The sequence below is a fragment of the Aythya ferina genome (genome assembly GCF_964211825.1).
Source record: "Aythya ferina genome assembly, chromosome: 6".
Classification (NCBI taxonomy): domain Eukaryota; kingdom Metazoa; phylum Chordata; class Aves; order Anseriformes; family Anatidae; genus Aythya; species Aythya ferina.
The window spans coordinates 36,305,393-36,330,592 of record NC_140303.1 but is presented as its reverse complement, the minus strand read 5'-3'; the positions used below and the strand labels follow the sequence as shown (position 1 = coordinate 36,330,592).

The window sequence follows — 25,200 nt, the reverse complement described above, 5'->3', positions numbered from 1 at the left end:
TGCATGCAGGATTCATGTGTGGACATATTACAGAGTTCTTCTTCTCAGTGTCTTGATTTATTTATTGTTGGTACACTTTGTTCTTTTATTTTTAACTGGAATATTTTAAGAGGTACTTCTACTTTTGCTTTGGTAGAAACAAACGTGTGATTGCACACACCATGAGGTTTTGTACTGTCAGCTTTTTGCTTTAATCTTAAATGACAGCTACATCTGTTGAAGTTTGTTCCTATCTCCTGTTTGAGTATTTATTTATTTATTTATTTATTTTAACTTGGCTCATCGAAGGAACTCTTTTAATGACAATCTTGATACCTGCAGATAATTTTTTGAGATGCGCTTCACAGACTGTGAGCTTCTCAAAGCTAGTCTTGCTCTCCAGTAGAGGTTCTTAGATCTCCAGTAGGGGTTCTTAGAGGTTCTGGGGTTAGCCTCATTGGTCTAAAGACTTAGTTGGTCTTTTCAGTTCTCTGGGCTTGGTTTCGTATCTTGTCACAATGGAGTTAAACTCAGTGGGTAGGTATGTGGATTTAGGTGGTGGAATATGGCCAAAAGCTGTCACAGTTTATAGCAGCTGCTTCAGTCAGCATTGTTCCATTTCCCTTCTTCTGGAGCCAGATTTTGTTTTACTGATGTAATTTGTTGTCAGATTTTTATTGATTCTTCACTGATGGTCACAGGACTGTGGGCCATGGTACCACAAATGTTACAGACATTGTAGTTAAAGGTCATTGATATGATTAATTCCCTACATACTATTTTCTGCAAGGACATGGCATTGTTACCAAGGTTAGAAAGCATAAAAAGGTACATGAAATCTGTGTGGTTTAAAGCCCCTAACTATTACAGTGCTGGGTAAAACTTCCCAGAGAAAATAGAAACAGAACAGTTTGAAAGTACATTTTATCTGCAAAAACAGACTGAAGGTACTGGGTGCTGGCTGGGCTTTCTCTGACAAGGCAGTGTCAAAGGTAAATGGTTCAACCATGTCTCCAGTTATAGCCAAGAGGGCCAATGGCATCCTGGCTTGTATAAGGAATAGTGTATCCAGCAGCACCAAGGAGGTGAAAATGATGTTACGAGTTGGCTAACAAGGACCCACCAGCCTGGGTGAGAGGCAATGCTTGTTGCAATTCTTCAGTTCCCATAATTAAAAACAAGTCATAATTTAGCTTTTTACATGTTTTGTCCATAAAACATCTCAATATTTCTAACATAGCCTCCTCATTTATGGTTAGTTTAGTCAACTGGGGGCTGAAATAGAAGCTATTTCTTCAATTATTTTGATTTTTTCTAGGTCTATTCACGTTGACACAATCATTTTCAGTATGATAGTCCTGAATAAAACAACTGAGACATAAGCCCAGTATTTACATTAAGCAGCAGAGTGATTCAACATTCCAAATACTCAAGTGCAAACAGTCTAAATAAACTGAATGAAGAGTGTGCTTTAGCTAGAAATATTGTCTTCCATTTCCACTTTCTGTTCTCTGGACTCCAATGTGGCCACTAGTCTTGCTGTAAGTACTGCCTAATATGAATAAGTCATTACAGACCTGTTTACAAACATCTGAGTCTAAAGCATTTCCCTCCAAGCTAGTGACACTGATCTTTCAGGTTTTGAAGACACTTGTTGTACCATCTTCAAGATGCTTTCAATGTCCCAAGCATACACCATGCTGTAGGTTAACTGGGGACTCAAAGGTCTCACCCAGCATAGGAGGAGGTGGCCACAAGAATGGACCTCAGGGTTAGTTGCAAGTGTATTATATGAGATCAGGTTGTGAACCTTTCCTGAAACTGTGCAAGCTAAAGAATTACTTTTCTTCCTATTTTGCCAATTGTACAGATTTTTCTAATTCCAAAGTATTTTCTCATGCTATAGTAAAAAATAAAATAAAACAAAACAAAACAAAATAAAATAAAACAACATAATAAAACAAAGCAACATAAAATAAAACAACATAATAAAACAAAACAACATAAAATAAATAAAATAATAAAATAAAATAAAATGAAATAAATAAATATATCGATAGCAGTATTATAAGAAATGTAGGCTGGGCTTTCAGTTAGAATTATAATCTTTTTAAGCTTTTTGACAATCCCAGGTCATCAGCTCTAGATGGGGAGCATTTAATTTCTCTTAAGCTTGTGCTTTTAAAATTCAGCTAATTATCATTAAACCCAAGAAATCAAAGAACCCACAATAGCTCCATAGACACAACTCACATGTTTATTTAACCATTAGCTATGATTACTTTAATTGTATAACTTCATTAGTCTTTCTTTTTCCCATTTAAAAGTAATATGGAATCTTTAGGCAATTACAGTGACTAACTAGTATTGTCTAGCAGTAGCACTAAGTAACAGTAAGATATTTTAAATGCAATCTGATGTGAAATTAGCTATAAATATAGCTTCAAAAATACTACTTTTTAGTGAAAAGCTAAAATATTGTTGGGTGTGAGTTGATCTTATTGCACTAAGAATAATTTCCCATGTGCTACTCACGTGTGCTTTTCTTCACTAAACCAATGTATTTTGCATGTAAGAAACTCCTGTTTAATTCTGTATGAACAGTTACCTAAGCAACCTTGTTAACATCTGCAGATTTTTTTTCAAAGAGGTTTCTATATGTATTTTACTTAGAGTAACTATTACTTGAAGGAGTGTTTTTTTCTAAATATTTAGACCTACATATGGGTATATAGATATTGTTGTAGATATATACATACATAGCTTTTATATACAGAAGTATGTATATGTATATAGTATATAAAAGCATGACAAAATTATATTTTGTAATAAAAAGAAACTTGTACCAAACCCTGTTTTGTTTCTAGCCTTTCTTTACAAAATACTTTATGAATTAAAGGAAGCAGAAAGTGCATCACTATATTTGAAACAAGCCACAGTTATAAATAAATAACTTTAGATCAGTATGCCAATCTCCAAGTTTTTCCCTCCAAGTAAAATAGCAACTTAAACATACCCGCATCCATCCTTTTCACCCACACCATGTGCAGAATAATATTTCCTAATACAGATTTTTGGCTGAAAACACATGAGAGGCCATGGTTTTGCTTATGTTCCTTTATCTATCCCACAACTCCAGTTTTCATGTCACTTCATGGTATGGGAGTCATGATGTGGAAAATAGATTGTTTCTGATCTGGCTGAGTGCAGCAGTGCTTCTTACACATCCTCCAGCCCCTCCAGGCTTTTCTTCCTCCTGTATTTATTTTGTTTCATGTTCAGACCATTTTAAGCCTCTCTGCTCTCTCAAGGAGTTCAACATGCAAATATATTAAAAATGCAATCCGCTTTCATAGTCATATTTCACTGGTTTACTAACTACTTTGCAAAGCAGAAAAAAGCTTTTCTGGTAGCATGTGACCATTAAATTATGCAACATCTAAGCCATGAAGACTTAACCAACATTTCCTGCTGAGTTATATTTTGGCAAGTTTTCCCAACAAAGGTGACGTCTCTGTATGTGGCAGGCTCAAATGCAGGTGGATTCAGGAAGCATAACACCAAGAGATGCACTGTATGTAAGTTACAAGGCTGGAAGTAACAGATCTGATCACAGCAATTTTGTTTTTTATTCTTTTTATTTCTTTTTCTGTTTTTGTTTGTTAGTTTGTTTTTCATCTCTATTTATACAGATTAAATCAGGATTTTCTTTAAACATAGGAAAATGTTGAGCACAGAAGATGGTCAGGGTCAGCAGTCAGTCTCTACTGGGAGCCTGCACATGCAGGTGCACCCAGGTGTTACTTCCACCTCCTTTTCTGTCCTTGTCTACACTAGGTTGGAGTTGAGAGCAGAGCAGAATTGGCCTTGCACTGCTGCTGCATAGTGCTGGAGCTTGTCCTTGAGTGCTGAGCTCAGGAAGCAGGGAATAAGTGACAGGTTCAGATTTTCCGAGCCATTGCATCTGTCCCAATTGACCAGAACATCAAGAGAAGATGTAAACCAAAGCAGGAGGATTGGAGGAGTTTTACTTTTTCCCTATGAAGACAGAGCTCTGAAGAATACTATCAAAGAGATGTGGAGGAAAAAAATGTCCATCTGATGTTTTTAAATGAAAGAAAACATTGAATTACAACTGTTTTACAAAGATAATTTACAAATAGCATATAGTTAGTTAGGTACATTAAAAACAAACAAACAAAAAAATCCTTTTATTTGGCTATCTGTTTAACAGCACTATGCCATTTAATCAAATCACTGTGGCAGTGAACTTAGCAGCTCCCTTAATGAAAGTGCCAACATGGGATCCTTGAACATAAAAGATGAAACAGTAGCCCAACAATTTTCACAAGATGGTTAGGACAATAAGATGACCAGAAGGAGAAGAGATATGCAGACACTTTGCTGCTGGCAGGCACCCAAAGCTTCCTGAACCTCATGTACTCTTCCTTAATAAATATGTCATTTCAATACCAGCCATGATAATGCAGTGATAACAGCAGGAGAATAACTCTCTCTATAATTGTGCGAGACATCCAGATATACTCCCCTGTCTTCCTGACTAATGTTTCCAACATGACTTGTTAGCTTCTGCAATGATCAAGCAGCTATTAAGGATAAAACTGTGTTAACCTTTTCAAAAATTAGAAGAGCATGACTGGAACTGGAACTACAATGGCTTCCCGGAGACTAGAACAGAAGGGTGAAAGATCATCCTGCTGAGATGTTAGTAATGGATGTATTATTTATTTAGTACCTCTGAAATGCATATGGAGGATGCTGCCACATCCAAATGTCTCCTCCTCACTGTGTGAGCACTCTAACCAATGTGGGCAGGTAAGTAGAAAGATCCCGGATTAGGTTTTTTAAGGCAAGTGCTTTCCCCATTTAGTTTCCCTCCCTAACACAGAGTCTAGCGGATAATAATAATAATAATAATAATAATAATAATAATAATAAAACTCCTGAGACTCTGAAATTAAGCACATTTTTCTTAATTTTGAATTTAAACTTGACCTCAAACCATCTTAATTCCAATCAACCCACTCATAGCAGATTCTTTATATTGGTACCTTCAGTCAGAGAAGCATGAATTAGAAACTAACATAATACGTATCATAGCTATACCTTCAACAATGTCAATGGAGTGCCACAAAGCATCCTATGAAACGACAACCTAGAGGTTCAGGATATTCAGAAATGTCTTGTATGATGCTAATGGAAAGCAAAAAAACATCCTTGACATGCTTAAACTGTAATAAAAGGCAGGTCTTTGTTTACTGATAAGTATAATCTGTAGGCGACAAGTGACAAACAGGCAATAAATCACGACTAGAAATAAGAGTAAATGACAGCCCAAAAATACACTCACTTGGTCTACAATGAAAACCTTTTTGGATTTGTTTGTTAAATAAACTTTTTACTGGAGTTATCAGAGCTGCTGATAGAATAAAGCTCATAATAAAAATAGATAACAGCAGCCTGAAAAAATACAGAAATGCAACATAAATTGCAGGCACATGGAATATTTATAAGGTCTGACTTCTATTAAAGTAGCATCTCAGTTGCATTTTTGAGATTTTAATATCTGAAGTAATTCATTGTCTTCCCATAAGGACCAGTAAAAAGATCTAAATGAGTGTGTCCCTATTAACCATTTCCCTCTCTCCAGTCAGGTTAGAAAGCACTGTGAAACATCCCTTTTGGAAACTGGGGCTGTTATTTGCTTTGATGGAACAAAATGGAGAAAGCAACATCCACAAGGAAATATATGAAGGCCTAACCTGCCCTTGTGTGCAAGTACTTCGTAATGTAGGAGCTGCTGTTGTCTCAGAACAACTAAAATACAGACCATAAAAATTCAGGCAAGGGAAGATTGGGGAAGGCAATGAGGAAAAGTGTTTGATTTAGAGATAAAAGATAAATTTATCTGTGATCTTGGATGTTTGTAGTAATTTCCAATCTCAGAAATTTGTGCCAAATGGTCAGTTCAGCAGTAGTTGACTTACTCACCCTGATGACTACCAGCAAAGTACAACCAATTCCAGAAATCATAGAAAATTGAGGTGGTTCCCATGAAGGAGTGGGGTTCATGGGGGCTACCCTGGGCACCTTGCAGAGAAAGAGCAGTCACAGGTGTAAGACATTTCTCACTGATCCTCAGTTTATTCTTTCCATTTTATTAAGAAACTCAAAAACAAAACAAACCCACACTGTTATACAAAAGCCTTTTGAGCTCCAGGCAAGAATACAGTTTTCTTGTAGCAACTCTTCTTACTTTATCTCCTCTTCCTACAGCCAGTGAAGAAACAAATAAATGTGCATCTGCCACGTTACACACAAGGCACCTTTCTCACCTTGCACCTCATGCAAGTCTTCTTGTGAGGCAAAATCAGCTTCTTTCATATCAGTGTGAACAAGGTAGCTATGTCCAGGGATACTGTATTTTACGTACCTCTTCCGATACTGGAGTCAGACTCCCATCTGCTCAATAAAATGTTTTCCTATGAAAAGAAATGGGAGAAAAATAATCTTACCATTTTTCCTCATAGAGGGCAAGTTGATACTTGTATTTGTTATTAACAAGTTAATATTTATTCTGAACTAAATTTATACAGAGTAGTACTGTTCGCCCAAAGGGGGATGGTTGTTCTATCCCTTCATTCATGCATCTGAGAGGCAGGTAGGGATGTGTGAAACCTCAGCAACACCCGGCCCATGTACTAAGAGATTTAGTACCAGAAAGAGATGGAAAGGTAAAGTTTGCTGGAAAAAGGAATAATAAAGAACTCATCAGCTAAAAGAAATAGCAGAGCATCAGTTCTCAGTAGGGTGTCTGGTTCCACCTCTGATCAGAGCAAAACTGTGAGAAGATGGTGCTGTACCTGAGAAACTGAAACCTCTTCCCCACTCAGAGACAGTCCCAGCATTGTGTTTCAGCTGAGGGCTGAAATATTGCAGGCATAAAATTTCTATTGAACTGGTACGAATATGGAGTACCATAATACTTGTATGTAAATTATTAGAGAATAAGAGGGCAATATTAAAACTATCAGCTAGAAAATTACTTCAGTGCTATAACATATTATTTTTTCAAACATAAACTTTGTGAAGTCAGAGATATTAAGAGAAAATTCTATAAATCCCTCTGGTAATAAGCAATAGAATTAAAACCCAAGCAAAATTAAATTTGAGAAGATTAATGTTCCTTTTTATATTTTGATGACAACTATAAACATAATGTAATTTTGTGAATTTACTGCTTTAAAATGCAAGCTGATACCCCACAATGGTGCAATTTAAGCCACAAAGCAAATAAGTACTTTTTATTCTAATGTCCCCACAGATAAATTTTGCAGTAGTAATGAAATGGCTTTGAACTTCTTAACTACCCTTTAATACAATATAGAAACAAGTAAGTAATTTATAATTGAAGCCTTGCCGTATTTAAAGCAGGTTGCAGTGGATTGATAATGGCTGCATATCATCACGGTAGCTGTCCCAGATACCTAAATGCAAAGTCTGAAGGATCCCCTCTCCAAGAAGATTACATAAATTTCTGTGGCTTAAACTGCATATTTCTTTTCCTTGGTCCTCTGAGATATAAGCACTTTAGTGGCAATAACCTTGTAAAGTCTTTTGAAAAATCTTTACATAACCCACAAGGACTCTGAGTTCAGTGGAGGATGAAAGGAAATAGGAATCCAGGTGGACCAGTTAGAGCCAATATTATGTCCTGGAGCAAGCAAGGGGGGACCTGGAGAGCTCCTTCACAGAAATGGGGAATATCTTGCATTATCAGGTTTGTATACTCTACAGACCCCATGACCACCACAATCATGTGGATGCACACAGTAAAAAGAGAAGGAAAATCCAAAAGGAGCATGGGGAAAGACCAGGTAACGTAACTAAGAAAACCAAATTTATGAGAAAGTAAAATGTGAAGAATATGCATAGACACTTTATGTAACTTCAGCTTGAAGTCAAGGGGCAAGGGGCAACTCATGCTGCTTTCCTTAGGTCTGTGCTTGTAGTCACGGTATCAGTGTTTTTCAGTCAGATAAAACTGTACCCTTGTTGAGTGAAAACAAGAGTTCTGTCCAAAGAATGAAAAAAAATTCTCTGCTTGTTTTCATGCTTAGAAATTATGCTAAATTTGCCTTAACTGCAAGTTTCTCTTCGGAAAGTGTCTCTTTGGATAACTTCTATAGAGCAGTTGGGGGAGAATTGACACCTTAGCTTCCCTTTGTGTCTTTTAAAAAAAATTCTAGTTATGCTTCAAAAGACACCTCAATAATCAGATCTCCCCATTTCTGAAGTCAGATTTTTTTCTATTGTTACATAAAATGAAAACACAAAAGATCATCTAACTTTTTTCCATATGCATTTGGTCTACCTAGAGAAAGTAATGTTAAAAGGACATTTTAAATCTATTTCCCTTGCCAGTATTATTATTTTATTTTTTTTTCAGAAATCAGTTCTTGTGGAGCACAAATATGCATAATAATCCACTTGGATGAATAAGCAGTCAAAACAATTAGAAGTGAACAACGTCATGTCGTTGCCATAGAATTGACACAGTCACGCTGAAACCTAGCTGGTTTCAGAAAACTCCTTAGGGCATTTCACAATTTAAGGTCCTTTTTCCTGTGAAATTACAGCAAAACCTCCATAAGCTTCACAGAAGTACGTCTGGCCCTACTCCAGCTGCAGCTGGGTATGACAAGGAGAGAGGAGACCATGACAGCATGAGCTACCAAGGGCAGGGAGAAGAAAGAGCCTCAGTGCTGGCCACTTGCTTGCCAATAAATCCAGGGAGTTTCACTAACAAAAGAGTGATTTTACCATGTCGTGCCAAAGGAGTTAATGGATCTAAAGAGGAGTCTTCGAGCAGTGGCTCCAACATCCCCTGGTCTCCAGAGTGTTCCTCGATGGCAGGGATCATCCAGCCTTGGTATGGGACTATACCCAGAAAATAGTTTGGGGTTTCTACTAGAAGGCTTTATCTCTGCCCAAAAGCATTGAGTCTTAGCACTGCTTGGGTTTTACTGCCTCAGGTGGCTTTGGCAATTGCCCTGTGGTCATCCTTGGAGAGTTTTTGTCCTGTGCTAGCTCACTGTTACTGCGACTTCCAAAATAATGAACATACTGCTAGTAGTCCTATTGAGAAGGAACATATGCAGCAACCACCACTGACATCCCTATGAAAATATTTTTAAATGCAGAATTATAACAGTCATTAAATATTTAATATTAAGTAACCTATGGGAAATTTTATGTATTCTACTTGAAGAGAATACCTACAGTAATAATGAAAAGGTGAAAAGAAATGCAATAGCTGGTTCATCTGAAAGCATGTAGCAATTTTAACTTGTATTTTATATATGAACCCATAAAATTTATACAGAAGAAATTAAATGTATAAAATGATTTATAGGTGGATTAAAAAGGCTTGCAATTTTTTAGTTTCATACATCTTCATGAAAACAGTTATAAATCTCCCTAACCTAAATTGCTTATCCAAGTTCTACAGAAACAGCATAAACAGAGCAAGCAATTATCTGTAATAAACTTTTTCTTTAATATTTTGGCATTCACCTTTTTGTAAAACTACATATCATAATTTATCTTGTGCAGTATTAGAAAATCAGATTTTATTTGCTAGGTTTATATTTTTATATATATATATATATTTGCATTTGTGCAGAAGCTGTCAGCTTCCTGGTAGGGTAATCTACTCATCAAGTGTTAATAACATAATAATGCAATATAATTTATACTCCTGAACATTCATTTATATATATATAATTATGTTCCCCCCTCCCCATACATGGTGTTCTCAAAACTCTAGAAAAATCCCTTTTTAAGTTGCAGCGTAGACTACTTGAAAATTCAGTTTTCATTATAGCCAGTACTGATATTTTAAATGATAATTTCCTGGGGTTCAAGCATTGAGTTTTACACTGAACAGAAGACTGTGATGGTTTTTGTGGCTGCCATCTAAAAATGTTCAATTTGAATCAGTGCCAGCTATGTTGAAGAAAATCTCTACAACATTGGAAGATGTGAGATTTTTCAGTAAAGCAATTTTCAATCTCAATATACATCCTAAAATATGAGTAAAGTGTTGTCATTTCCTATTTTATGTGGAAGTAACACATAAAATGGAGAACAAGGGCTGTGTAAAGTACAGAACAAAATTCAGAGTAAAGGTGGTACAGGAGCAGAATGATATCAATGCAGACCTGGTTTGATGAGCAACAACACAGTTGCAATAGATGCAGAATGTATTGCTTATATGTTGTAGTATTAAAAAAAAGCCCCAAAAGTCTATTTTGATTAAAGGACAAGACAAATTTCTGAGAATAAGTTTTATCTCGATGTAAGAAAATCTGTGCTTGGGTTGTATGAAGATTTCAGAAGAGAGAACACTTAAAAATGGGGTGGAGATGTGCCAGCACTAGGGTTAAAGCCTTGAGGTGTGCCACCTTGGTTTTCTCCTAACAATAGTTCTCCCTGGAATATACATTCCATTTAACACACTCACCCCTGCTGGCACATTAATGCATGAAGTAGTGTTTCTACAGAGTGTTTGCTCATTGTCACATTCCACAGCCTGGAGATTCTGTGTGTTAAACTCCATGCAAATTGCTCAGATTTTGGAGTCAACATAGACAGTTTTGCCTTGGGTAACTGAAGTTTTGCATCAGCTGCTTCATGGACACACACCAAGTTGCTGCTGGTGTGGATGGTATCAGAGACAGAACCTGGAGGCTGCAGACTCCAACAGGCAGCTCGTAAATGAGGTTGTCTGATACTGTTATCAGTAGCCGTAGACAGCTTTTAATGTCTGTGGGCCTTCAGTAGCTCAGACATATACATCCTGACTGCAGCCCACGCAATGCTTCACCTTAGCATGAAATCAATGTTGGCTCTTGTCATGAGGAAGCTGGCATAACTGATGGCATAAATCTGTATGTCTAATACCCTACACACTGGATAAATTAGAGCAAACTACATATATATTTGATGTAGTATTCTGCTCTTCAAACAAGGAAATCAAGATTATAGTTACAGCTATAAAAACATACTGATTACAATTTGCATGTTAGGCTATATGTGCAACCTAAGCTGGACATGCATCTGAGTTCATTTGCAGCTAACTATCAGAAGTTAGCAGTGATTCTTGTGTTTTGCTGAAAAAGAGGGGCTTTGTAACCTGCACAGAAAGAATCTGGTTTTCACAGGATCCCTGGGCATTCTCCTTTGCCTTCATTGTCCATGGCATGGGAACATTTGTGGGTTACCATCTCAGGAATTTCTCTCTGGGATGAAGAAAAATAGACAAAAAGTCTCCAGTCCATATTAAAAGATCAGTTTCTTGTATATAAGAGATCATATGGGTTCCCTGCGATCATTTCTGCCTTCTACCCATGTAAAGAAACTTCTGAGCAGTGGTACCTTTCCACCATGATTCTTGAAAGCAGAAGGATCAAGTGGATGCTCCACATCTGCAGTCCAATTTATTTTATCCTAGTATAAAAAAACAAACCACCACCACCAAACAAAACAAACAAACAAAAAAAACACATCATTTTTATTTCAAACTATTTCCATGTCTCTTTGCCTTTAGTTTTAATCTTTTGAAATCCTTCTGCTAGATACTGTTAACAGCAATGTCCAGATTCAAACAGCAAGTGGACCTCTTTAAAAAAAAAAAAAACATTTTGGCTTGGGCATCCTTTATGAATCCCTGGGATTAATGGTATTTTGCTAAGTTCTGCTTACAAACAGTGAAATAATTGCACTAAACTTAGTATTGCTGAAAAGGTAAGGTACCTGGTTAAAACTTGCTGCCCTCTGTTTCCCCACCTGCAAAAGCTGATTCAACTGATCTTAAAAGCTATCAGAAGTACCAAGATACAGTAGGTTGGGTAACTTCTGTTGTTCCTGTCCCCATCTGGGGCTTCCCTGAGGCGTTGTCCCTGTGTAACGTGCTGTAGCTGACCTGAACAGTTAATGTATTAGAAGAGTTTACTATCAAATGCATCCAGATAATCCAAAATCAGACCCCCCAGTGGAGACATGAATACTTCTCTGAAGGAGTGCATTTGCTGTAACTGATCATTGAAGGAACATTGGTGGTGGCTATTTTGTATAAGACAGTTAATTGCAGTGATATAAATTCCATCCTTAGTTTGTGTTCAAAACAAGGGATATTTCTGATTGCAAAAACAATCGTGTCCATTAGGAATACAGCAATGCCATATGCATATTCCTACTTTTTCAGTGGAAGAACATCTCCTCTAAAGATATGATCCATCTTTAATCTCTCAGAGAGGGTGCTCATTGGACACCCATATAAATACCTTCAAAAGATAAGCCAATAAGTAAAAGCTTAGAAGTCAATTGGTTTAAAAAAATCTTTAAAAGTTCTTGTTTTACAGTACACCATGATCTTCCTCTTGTCCTTCCTACAGCACTGAGAATTTTCCTATTCCTAAACTAAGGCACCGGACCCTGTCGCCTGATTCTCTGAGGTGCCAGCCCACTTCTCTGCCACAAAGTGATTAAAGTAATAAACTGAATTATGAGCTGTTGCCTCTGATCTTCATTAGACATAATTTTGGCTCTTCTTGTCAGACGGACTAAAGGACTCTGACCTGAAAACCTACCGGCTTTCTAATTATATTAGTTGTTTTAATAAGAGATATTACCTTCCCTTATAAAAGTTACTTCTCTTAATGTTAAGCAATGTATTCACTCACAGAAACACTATCAGTATCTAATTAACTCAATTCTCCCAGCCCAAGCAAACAGCATGTGGAAAAACGCCACTTTGCGTATCATTTCCCCCTCCTTCTTCCTCTGTTAACCTACATCCCTGCCTCAGTGCTGGGGAATATTATACTACCAGAATTTGGGTGAAATCAGCCTGGTCTGTCTTCCAGTCCATTTTTTGAGCTAGGCCCTCTCTCCAGGTGAGATCCAGCTATAAAAATGTGATCACATCCTGCAGCTGAGCTGCACGGTCTCTCCAAGTGGGCCCAGCTCCTCCATCCTCCCGCAGAAAGGCTGTACAATGCATCTCAGCGAGGCATAGGCTTTCACCGCCTCCCATCAAAGCATCCTCCTGCCAACAGAGAGGGGCCAGGAGCAGAGGAAAAGCTCCTTGATATGAAATAGCAGAAGCTCTTTTTTGCTCCACTCTTCAGTCTATTCTGCACTTCTTTCAGGCAGGGCAAGTCCTACCGTTTCACTGCAAATGCTCTGTATAGAAAGTATATATACATTAAACCGTCTCTGTGACCATGTTTGACTTCTACTCTTACAAATAAATGGGAGTAGATAGCTCCTTTCCCTCAGGAACTTCTGTCTGCTGAAAATTGAGAATCACTGGGATATGCAGATGAAACGGTTCTTTCTCTCCACCAAGATATGAAAGCAGAGAGCTCCTTACCCTTCCGAGCTTCAGGCCAAGGGGCTTCGACACACACAGAGCAAACGGGAAGATGTGTGATTAGGTAACTTCCAAACTTCAGAAACATTTTCATTTCAAATTCTGACTTCCTGCCATGCACATATTCTTCTGTAACCAGACTCTGAGGCAATTTATTAACAACTCCAGAGGAGTGATATCTGCAGAATCTGTTTTTCAGCTTTTGACAGCTGAGCAGGGCTAATGTTACTGTTTCAGAGTGCCATCACTGGAGCAGTGCATATTCGGTATATTCAATAAAAACATATCCTTTGAAGGTGCAAATGAAATAGTTTATCTGAAATAAAAAAGCTAAAAAAGACATTTTAATATTTTAGATCATTTATCAGCATGTAAGGAAAAAAAATATGTTTTCCAAAGAAGATTTTTAATCATAAACTACCAGAAGTTTTAGACTGAGTCTCCTTTTCACTATAATTGAATAAGTATTTTAATAGAAATCACTAAATGTCACAAAATTAAATTAAAATAAAATAAAACCTCAGCTAAACACTTTCAGTATTTTGAATTTTTAAATGCAAAAACCAGGTGAAGACAGTTCTACAGCCTTAAAATCTCAAAAACAAAACAACAAAAACAAACAAACAACAACAAAACACTGAGATCAGCATTACACCTGAGTTCTGAAATGAGAGATTTTAGAAATACCTGAAATACACTAAATATTATGTAAAGATAAGTTATAGAGTCTTGCAGGGAAATAATAAAGGGAATTTTGTTCACATTAGAGATTTAAAATGAATGTGAATTCATGGAAGTCTTAACATTGTTCTTGAACTTTCCTGGAACAGAGGTCTTCCTTGGATGAATGTTACAGAAAGGGTGGAAGAAGGAGTTAGACTAAAGCAGGATTGACATGCATGATGAATTACAGTTCATTAATCCAATTAATGAGTAAATCCAGAAGCTTTAATCCCAGATAAAGCTCTTTATTGTAGTTCTGTTGGCTAGTGCTGCACTAAGAGCCTGTCAGCAAATCTGTTGTAAAACTCTATTAAATAAAACTTGCCATACACTGCCATAGCTTGTGTGATAATATTTTGTCAAAAAAAATAAAGAGAAAAATATAGAATGATCTCTAACCATATTCGACCTGGTTTGTTTTAAAAAAAGAGTTCAAGATATATTTAAAAAGATGCAGACCAACTGAATGCAACTTCAAATATTTATAAACACACTTGGTTTAGAAGGTTTATGTTCCAGTTTCTGAAGTCATCTGTACATATGATTTCTTCATATTGACTAATAGGAGACAATAAAGTATATTGGGCTGGTTTTGGAAATAATCTCTGTTCCATTCCTAGTCTATTTTATTTGTGGTGGCACTACCTCCAAAAGTGATGTTTTCTGAGCACTTCAGAAATGCACTCCATCCTCTGCAAATCTCACAGGCAGAGATGGACAAAGAAAAGGAATAAAGAGTGGGAATAATATGGGGTACTTACATACTCTTTGTCTTCATTAGCTGTGGACACAGCAGCAGAACAGCACATAAAAGAGGGAGCTCAGTATGACGAAATCATCTGAACCTTTAGAACATGCCTAAGATCAAAACATTAATTAGAATCTATATAGCAGAAAGAATTTGAGAGCTTCTCTGAAAACAAGCAGGGCTCCCCTCCCAAGTGATCATATCCTGCAGCTGAGCATCATCCCCTCCCAGCTGAATGAACCCAACTCCCGCTCCCTGTTGTGACAGTGCTCTGTTCCCTGGCAGCTGGGCAATTCAAATATTCCTTTGCCCACCATAATGGGATGAACAGTAGATAGACTTTCACCAAAATTTTTCTGAAAACTGGCAGGTTAGTAACTTGTAGTGACTGATATGTGGTGGCTTTGATTTGGTGAGTACTTGGCTACTCAACACTGTGAGCATAAGAGTATCTATTTTAGTAATGGAGAAGACTTGCCATACTATGAAAGTTTGTGCAATGCATTCAAAGGTTGATCTTACCCTCTCTGAGCAGCTTTGTCAAATTATCTTCCACATTCTCAGTTTGTAAAAGCTGTGTTACCAAAAAGATCTTGATATGATGACTATTTAAATGAAAGTACATCCTTTCTGATATTGATACAGTGTCTGTTGTGGGAGGATGACACTTCACACCCAATTACACACTGTGATGGATTCATATTTCTTGATCAGGGGCTTTGAAGCCTTCTGGAACAACATTGTACAATGACCCTTCATCTTAAAGACCAAATAAGATGATTAGTGACATGTGGAAGAGTCAGAATTTCATGCATGTCAGAACTACTTTTAACCAGTCTCTGTCTGTGGCAGTGCTCCTGAACTGGAAGAAAGCTCAATTCCACCAGCACAGAGAAAGCTGTTTGATGGAAACAAGCAACTGCAGAGCTTATTAGAGCAGGAACACAACTGTCTCAGAAGGACTTCCATTTAACAAAATCAACATCACAATCTAAAACCAAAAGCAAAATACTTGTGCAACTATTGTTAGACCTTCAGATTTTTGGAGCTTGAAAATACAATGGAAATCACAAACGTTGATGAAGACTCAATACATTTCAGTGTGGTGATGCATGTAATTACAGCGGATAGGTTTTTTACTATGTCTTTGAATCAGGGTCACAAAGAGCGTGGCATTTAAAATGATCTTTTATGTTACTAGTGCTATAAAGGTGTCTGGGTTAAACCCTTACAATTTTGTCCTACCTCATCAAAAAGAAATGCTATATCCTTCAGAAAGCAAGACAGTACATCAAAAGAAATTGAACCTGATCCACAACTTATTCCTGTTGTTTGAATGCAATCCTGACTGCACAATGTCTATCCAGGAGGAGTGTATGAATCAATAAGTCACTAATGAAAACAATAATTCCTGTATTTGTTTTAATAAGAACCATACCTGTGAGCTGAAGCACCAGCCAGGTCACTTTTAAGACTGTTCAACAGAATAGAAAACAAATTAAAATAAAAGTTGTTGTGAATATGGGGGTCACAAACTCCAGCATTGGTGGCATGCTGCTGCTAATGGGACTCCTGTCCCATCCTTAGTGTGTTTTGGCATGTCATTGGTTCATTTTGAAAAAGCTTTCGTGATTGCAGCTTGTGGCATTCCACATCAACATACAGTGCTACCATTTCCAGGGACACGAGGAATTGCGAAACATATAGCAAGTCATGGGCATTGCAAGACTTTGACCTTGAGCTCTTAAGCCCTTGAGCACAGAGGACTGAGGCAATGTGTTTAATATCTCCAGAGGGAGAAGGGAAGTGAGAGACGTCTGTGTGCACTTAGAGGCAAAGAGATAAAAGAGAAGGTGAAAAAATAAAACTGATGAAAGCACAAGATTAAGAAATGAATGAAAGCCAACAGAACTGATCAGGCTGTTTAATATGAGGAGAAGACGATTAAGCTACACTCTTTCAAATGTTTTGAAAAAGCCAAAGAAACATTTGTATGTCTTTTTTTTTTTTTTTTTTTTTTTTTTCCACCTCTGAAAATTCAGTGGTAAAAGCTGCAAACAGTTGATCTAAAAAAAGCAAAATACATCCACCCTTTTCAGACCATTTGATATGTGTTACTTCTTGTAAACTTCCTTAAAAAATGCCTTTCATAACTAAGAAAATCACCACATGCTCATTGCTTTGTAAATGGGAAATTAAAGATAAAAAAGTCTGAATAAAATAAGACTATTTGATATTTGCATTCCAACCACTTAGCCAGTATCAATCAATTACCTCACTGCACTTCCTCACCGTCCCCAATCTAACTGAAAAATGCAAGCTCACAACTTCCTTGTGAGATAGTTGTTATTAACCCATTTTTCATAGCTGAGAACCAAGATGCAGGGGATGTGGGTGACACCCTGGGTCACGGTGGCTGCTAGTGGCAAAGCTGGAAATAGGTCTTGAATCCTGTTTTTAAGACAAGGCACAGGGCAGTTCATTTCAACAAGAGCTGTTACTATGTTTCCATGCTTATATCGTATTGATGAAGCAATATTTCAATGTCTCTAGCCTCAAAAAAACTCCTGCTACTCACAGAACTTATTTTTATTCTTATGCTAATTATGATGAAGATCTTTATCCTTCATGAAATCCTTGCCATAGCACAGTGACTGACTCTCCACTGTGACTGACTCTCCACTGCATCAGGACAGGAATCTCTATGATTCTCATAACCAGTGTGCAGGTTTTTTTTAGGCAAGAGTAAGACGAGCAGTGGGAGGACAGAGGTATGGTCTGATGGCATTTATCTGTATCAGTTGTCAGCTTACAAAGCATTATGTGATGTACGTGTCCAGCTTTCGCTGTTTGCACTGCTGGCAGATTGTATGATTCCCCTTTATTGTCTTATGGCTTTTTCCCTTAAAAACAAACAAACAGTCTACTGTTCCCCAGAGAAGGACAAGTAGTGCTTTTTACATCCAGTAACAAGCTGAAAAGGAATCCATTCTGGGACACTCATTTTCACTCCGCTGCTGATCATAACAAAAGTACTTCTCCTATGCACAGTCATTCAGTCTGTTGTTATTACTAAAGCATTATATATGTTATTTTCTGTATAGTTAAATCATATCTTATTTATGATATTCTTCATAGCGATGGTTCACTTTTTGCCCAGGCCCAAACACTCTGAAGTCAGCAGAAGATTAGCTGTTTTGTATTCACTGTGCTCTTCTTTCTCCCCAGCTATGCAAGGAACAGCATCCAAGCAATGTTTGGATCCTCTATCCCAATGCCAGGCAAGTCACTGCTGAAGACACATCTGATGAGAGGTATTAAATAGTTAAACACAATGGATTTTGATTTTTTTGATCTTCAGTCATTAGGGTAATTTCTTATATAAGGCACATCATTTATTCTTGAATACTGTGGTGACGTGAGTCTCCTGTTAAAGACTAAGGATGAAATAATTAAAAATGGCTAAGTGACCTTGAAAGTCATGTCCTTCTGAGCATCAATAAGGGCTGTGCACATTAATTAGTGTTTTTCAAATTCTACTCTTAATATTTACCAAAGCAGAACAGCTTTCAGTCAGTCAGTCAAGGGCAGGTCTGGTTAGCCTGTGACTGTTGACGTATTTGTATTTATAATGATTTTCTTTATCCATGATTTAACTTGCAAAAACACATATTTTTTATTATTTTTTTAATAGCTCTATTGAAAACAATATGCTTGTTACACCTTCATTTGGAGAAATGCCTATGAATAACAGATTTCATTGCTAACATTAGAGTAACTACTTCTAATCAATGATAGAAATATGAGATAAAGGGCTCAAAAATATTATGATTTTTTAGATGAGACATAGGCTCAAAAATTGCAAATGAAACTATCTAAATTTTAACAAACGTGTCCATAACAAAAGTTGAATTTCAGTAAGAACTTAAAAAAATCTTGTTTCCACTGTATTTAATAAAAAGCCCTGTGAAGAAGAGCATAGTTAATTTTTATATTTTTTCACTTCTTGTTAACAAGAGAAGAATGATGTTTCTGACAAATACAAATACATAGGAAAGAGAACATTTTACTAGTAGGATCTAGTTTGTTCCTAAATTATTTGAGAAGTCTCATGGTCAGGAACACTGCAGACTAGAGTACATAAGATATTGAGGAAACAATAGGCAAAATGGTCTTGTGCTAAATGAAAAGTGAGTAGAATGAATGTTATCCATTCTCTCCAGTGTTTTTTATGCTGGGTCAATAAACTATTGTAATCAAACTACAGAGAAAATCTCTTGCTGAACTTTTGCTGTTACATTTTACCAACCTGCCACGGGTTTTTCTATTATTCTGTTAGATTAAATGATGGTATGATTAGCCTGTCACTAACGATAAGCAAATAGTTTTAAATAAGCATGCTTAATGTATTTGTTGTTTGCCCTGAAATAGGTTAACCATACTGTTATATGTCTGAAGATGTATAACCTTGTCAGGGGATGCATAATTACCGACCAATTCTGTATGTGCTAGCAGAGTTTGAAATACACACTTTTATTTGTAAAGGTAACTCAATCCCAAAGTCAACTCTCCATGAATAGCCAAATTTTTATTCTTTGGTAGAATTTGTCTTCTTGGCTCATTCCATAACTGAAGTAGTGCACTGCAGTGTTTGGACAGGTCTGATAAGGTCTGCATCCAAGACAGATACAACCTGTTTAAAAATTAATTTTAGCTTGGGACACTACTTTCTACTACTTCTCTTGAATTCCAGCATTCTACCATTAGCAATCCAAGTTGGAGAGTAACTCATAGCATAGTGTAAAAAAAATTTTTGTCCGGAAGTATATTCAAAGTTTTAATAAGATTATTTTTTAATTAAATATTTATTTGCATTGTGAAAGTTCCAGTACAAAGTTGGTCCAGAGAACAGCTAGATGCAAAACACATTTCATCACCTCATTATCTAAAGGTAGATTTGCTAATTGTTTATGAAGGTTTTAAATGGCAACAATGAAGTCATGATCTTGTGAATATCCACAGTATCTTCATGGACATAAGAGCAGTTATGCTAGAAGTGCATGAAAACAAGCATCTAAAGTCAACCACATGCATGTGCTTACCATTTCATGTCTATAAATTTATTTTAGTCTTGATAATTCTTAGCAACTTTAATCTGTCAGGGATCTCCAGCTTGTTTGTGGGCTGGTTCTTAAAATGTCATCGGGGAATAAAGATGTTAATCTTCTCTTTAGATTTCAGTAGAATATAAGGGCAGTGATTTCCCAGTACAGTAGTATTATTTATTTAAGTTCTGCCTTGTAATTACTTTTTTCTTTTTTGATATCACACATGTACAAGTGACATTACTGATAACCTCATATATTATTTCAGTTATTTCCAGTCACTCTGACATATTTGTATGCTGTAATTTATTTTTATTTGTATTTTTATTTATTTATTTTAAAAGTATATAGTTGTGAGTAGCTACATAAAGACTTTAAATCAAATTCTGTTGACCTGGTAAAGGTAGATTTCAGCTCTAATATTCTACTGCTGGATATGTGATAAATGAAAGAGTTTTAATGAAAAGAACAAAAATGCTGTCAAGCTGCTCCTCTTGCATTGGCAGCAGCTCAGGAATAGTTCACAGAAAGAAAAGCTTATTAAATTAAACCATCATTTTTGTTTAAAAATATATTTTATAATATCCACAATTCATTTTATAAATATGTTCCATCATCTTCCGTTTACCTCTGTTTCATAATTTGGATCAAAGGCACTTAGAAAGGAGCTAGGAGTAAGACCCAGATCCAGAGCTGCTCACGCAGAAGAATTGAGCAAATGAAAATCAAAGTGAATGTCTGAAGATCTCTGAGTGACCAAGCCAATCTCTTAAATGAGTTAACAGGGCACCTAAGGCCTGACTCTTGCCTGTTCTCAAAGATGATACCATCATGCCAAGGCTGATTTTGCACCACTGATCAGGCAGGACAAGGGGAGCTTAGAAATGCTAGTTGAAGGGACACCAGAAGGTCACCTACTCCATCCTGCTTGAAGCAGGATCATCACCAAGACCAGATCAGGTCAGCTGTGGCCAAGTGCTGAATGTCTCTGGAAGAGCTGCTGCAGCTGATTTCTGCTGTAGAGGCAGATGAGATTGTTGGGCAGCCTCAGCTCTGTGCTCAGCCTGGCAGGGAAATGAAGGTGAGCTGACACAAGTTTTGGAGCACTCCTGAGCCACCTTAGAGAAGATAGACAAAGCCGATTACTGGTGTGCAAATGACATTAGCCACATTAAAATCAGAATAGGGACAAAGTGCCCAAAGAGATACAGGTTTGTCAAGGAAACATGAAGAACTGGATTCAGTGCCCATTTTAGGTTGAAAACATTTATACCTCCCAGGTTGAATCACTCTGGAGAGCCTTAATTACCTGAGCAGTACCTGTGGTATAAAGAGAATGACTCTCCCCTCTCCTGTCCAGACTGTGGTCAACACAAGATTAATAGGAGCAGACATAAAGACGGGAGAGGAAAAACTAGTTTTCTAGGTCTCCTTCACTGCAGGACCTTAGTGTTAAAGCAGACAATTTAAGACCCTTGTGATGAGCTAAATGCAGCCTATATATAAATCATGTCTTTTGCCCACTAACCAGCTACATTAAAATTAATAAAAATGTAAAAAGAAGGTCTTAAATTAATTAACAATTGAGTATGGACTGTACTTTATTATCTGTAGATTTTGAGTGCTTGCAAGAAGATCTCTACTGAAAAAAATGGGGGGGAAACAAAGGAATGTATTTATAAATCTGATAAATTTATACTGGACTCTGTATATACAGAATTTTTGTTTGCATGTGTAGCACATATTACAGTGCTGAACAAAACTTTTATTACATGTTTCTGCATCTTACCTTTCTCAAGGTACTACTGTCCAGATTTCATTCTGTTGCCTCTAATTTTCCAGATGGTTTGAGTGATGCAAAAGAAGGTCAAGATACTGGTCCAAAATTACACAGCAACTCCAAGGCTCAGCTGGCTCCCAGGGCTTGCTTCATCCATTACATCACACAATCCCCTTACACATCACAACCTCCCATAGGGCAATGACAGTAAGATTGCCAAAGTCTTTTCTCTTTTAAATCCTTATGGTATAGTATTAGTTACATTCTCATAGTTTTAATTTAGAAACTTTCTAGGCTTAGGCTGTTACAGGGTAGAAATACTATAGAAGTACTTGAGGTACTATAAAATACCTAAACCCTTAGCATGCAGCACTTGCGCCAGAAGTATTTATTTTGTAGTCTGAGTTTATTAAATTAAGTTATTGACTTCAGTGAAGTACTGCAGAAGGGGACTTTGAAAGCTGGCTGGCAAAGAGACAGATGGCTGGAACCTGTTCCCACAAAACCAGCAATAAAGCCCTCATTGACTTCAGTAGGTACAGGGTGAGGTCTAGAAAGACCTGGTGCAACAGAGCACTATTGGTTACACTGACCTTTCTTCAGTGAGCTTGAAGGCTTTTTTTTTTTTTTTTTTTTTTTGTGAAAGACAGATTCTATGATTCTACGCTGTTTTTGCCATCAAACTGAGCTTGGTCAGAGCTGGTGGAGAATAGAAGATCTGACAGGAGGCTGTCACATTTTTCAAGTGAAAATGTTGAAGCACTTTAAAAGCAAATTGCACATCAGTAATTTGAATAAATTAAGATCTGTAGCTTATTGATATCTCAGTATTTTCTTAATGTAATTAACAGCATATCAAATGGATTGCTTCTTCTAAGACAGGTGGATTATCAGAGAGATGGCTGTTATCTACTATAAACACTATTTTTTTTTAACATGCTAGGTTTGGTGAAGGTCAGCGTGCAATGATGTGAATGACTGTTGTAAATATAACAGATTTCTGTCCTGTACTGTTTCCATTATTATTACAAAAATAGTATAAATATTCAACCCTTGACTCTTAGTTTTGAAAAAATATTATGTATGTCCCCTACTCTGATACAATAACTGTCATATGTAGGAAAGTGGAGAAGTTATTGTTGTTTTTTTTTTTTTTATATTGTTTTGTTTTGTGTTCCTTTCATAGAAACTACAGGGTAAAATGACTGTTTCAGAGGTTAAATCTCAGTCTGAGCTGTAAGTCAAGTGAAACAAGGAAAAATTTTGCTTTGATGAGTCAGATTTAAGAATGTTGCTGTAATGAAGGATAATTATGATGACGGAAATTAAGGACAGAATTATGATAATTGAAAGCTCTGTTGTGGCAGATATTAAAAGACCCTGGAGTTCTGGGGCTGTTAAACGTTACCATTAAAATCTTGGTAATTAGAAATGCTTGACAAAGGCTGGGTGAACACTTAGTAGAACAAAACCTTAACTATTACTTTTTGATAATCCTGTTAGATTGCTCACTGTATTACATGTTTAAGATTTCTGTGGCTGTGACTGCTTGATGGCATCTAAACCTTCTATCTTACTGCTTTAGAAATAGACTTAACTAAAGAAAGGGAAGAAAAGACATGAAAGCCTCTTACACTGTGGCACACTGCTCTAATCAAGTACAGACCAGATTATTAAAGGTCTAATTCCCATGAAAGTTAGCTTGTGACCCTGTTCTTTGCATTGTATGAGTAAAATTTCCCAGTTCCTACGTAGCCCTCTAAAGTTCATTCTCACAGAGATTTTCACTCATTGTGCATCATACAGTGTCAACTAATTCCACTCTTAAGTAAATTTTATTAGTGCTTTTTCTCTAAACAGGCAAATTGTTTGTTTTCAGCCTTGAGAGATTTCCTTATTTTCTTTCTCCCTGGATTGCATGAAAAACAGCTTTCTTATCATCTGTGCAGAAATCTTGTCCTGTAGAAGGTCATCCAAAAGATGTATGTGATCCAAAGGCTATTTTCAGACTAAGGCACACTGAGACAATTATGTAAGACTTGTTTAGTTTATGAATTATTTTAGATAGTTTGAAAATATGAAGTGATTTGGGTCCTGGAACACAAAGAAGAAAGAAAGAGCTAGAATATTCCTATTCAATTTAATTGAATTTAGCACTCGACTAGCAAGTAGCTCTCATCATTTTAGGATCAGCAGGGGTCCAACCCTGTAAACACACAATCCTGGCAGTCCCAGTGAAGAAGTCATTGTGTCCATAGCAACATGCTGCAGCGTGAAGCATTTCTGCACCTCCTCAGCTCCCATCCTGGCACTGCTGGGGACACAGACCAGCTGTGCATGACTGTTCATGTTTATGTCACCACTATTTTAACTCCACATTACAAACCTTGTTTCCCCAGCAAAGAGCATCTGCTCTCTGAGTGACATGTTTTTAATGTGCTGATTTATCATTGTCAGATACAGCATTTTTATTGCTGAAATTTGAATATTGTATTTAAGGCACTTTTGTGATTACAGATGTTTTACATATAAATTGCCTTATATTACAAAAAATATATTCTGTACTTCTCAAGCAGTCTCATTCTGATGTGTCTTACATTTTTATACCTGACTCTGCATGGCTAAATGGAGGTGAATAGCTGTCTGCTCGGGATAACTGCAACCCTGGCTACAGTGCTGCATTAAATCTTTGACCACACGCTTATTATGTGACATCGGCCGTGGTGGTTGAGGAAACAGTCTGGAAAGAGAAGGTTGGGTCCTGCCCATGGGGTTTAGCTGTATCTGGATAATGGGTGCCCCCAAAATGCCAGACATGTCAGAGGCTGCAGATGTGCTGTCAACCCTATTGCAAGTGAGCTGCTGGCTTGGAGCCACTTCTGCATCCCCTGTGAAGGGGCAGGGAATGGGTATGAAGGCTTAGATGGAGCAGTGCAACTGGAGAAATGCTCCTTCCTGGAAGATGTCAGCTCCTAGAGGGTGGTGAGAAAAGGCTGACTCCTGTCTTTGGCACATCTCACAGGAATTAGCACTGTCGTGGACAGGTTTGCAGCCACATTACAACTGCCAGGCTGTCTCAGAGAGAACGGCTGTTGTTTGGAATTGGTGACACACAGAGGGTGCCAGTCAGCTGTGCAGGCTGTCTGGTGCGCAACACACCCAGGAGATGCAGCATGAGGCAGCAGCAGTGCCTGTCTGCCTGGCTGGGGGTGTTCAGCACTCCCCAATGGGATCTTACTCTGTGACTGCCAAATAACCAGGGTCTGAGCTGCTGCCTCATTAGAAGTAGCTTGGGAAAAGAAAGGACACAATCCAGACTGAAAAAAAGGATGCAAGAAAGTCAGCAAATCTGATGGAGTATTTGCTCGGGGTGTGGAGTGGGGACAGGAAAAAGGAGGAATAAAAA

General features: G+C 37.2%; 1 long non-coding RNA gene across 1 annotated transcript; it reads right to left on the bottom strand.

Annotated features, from left to right (window-relative positions):
• Positions 1 to 6,124: 6,124 nt before the first annotated feature.
• Positions 6,125 to 15,053, bottom strand: LOC311439222. Its single transcript, XR_014694598.1, has 3 exons — positions 14,923 to 15,053; positions 13,439 to 13,768; positions 6,125 to 6,482 (listed from the first exon to the last, which is right to left on the bottom strand). It is a non-coding gene; the product is annotated as an uncharacterized lncRNA (long non-coding RNA).
• Positions 15,054 to 25,200: the final 10,147 nt, after the last annotated feature.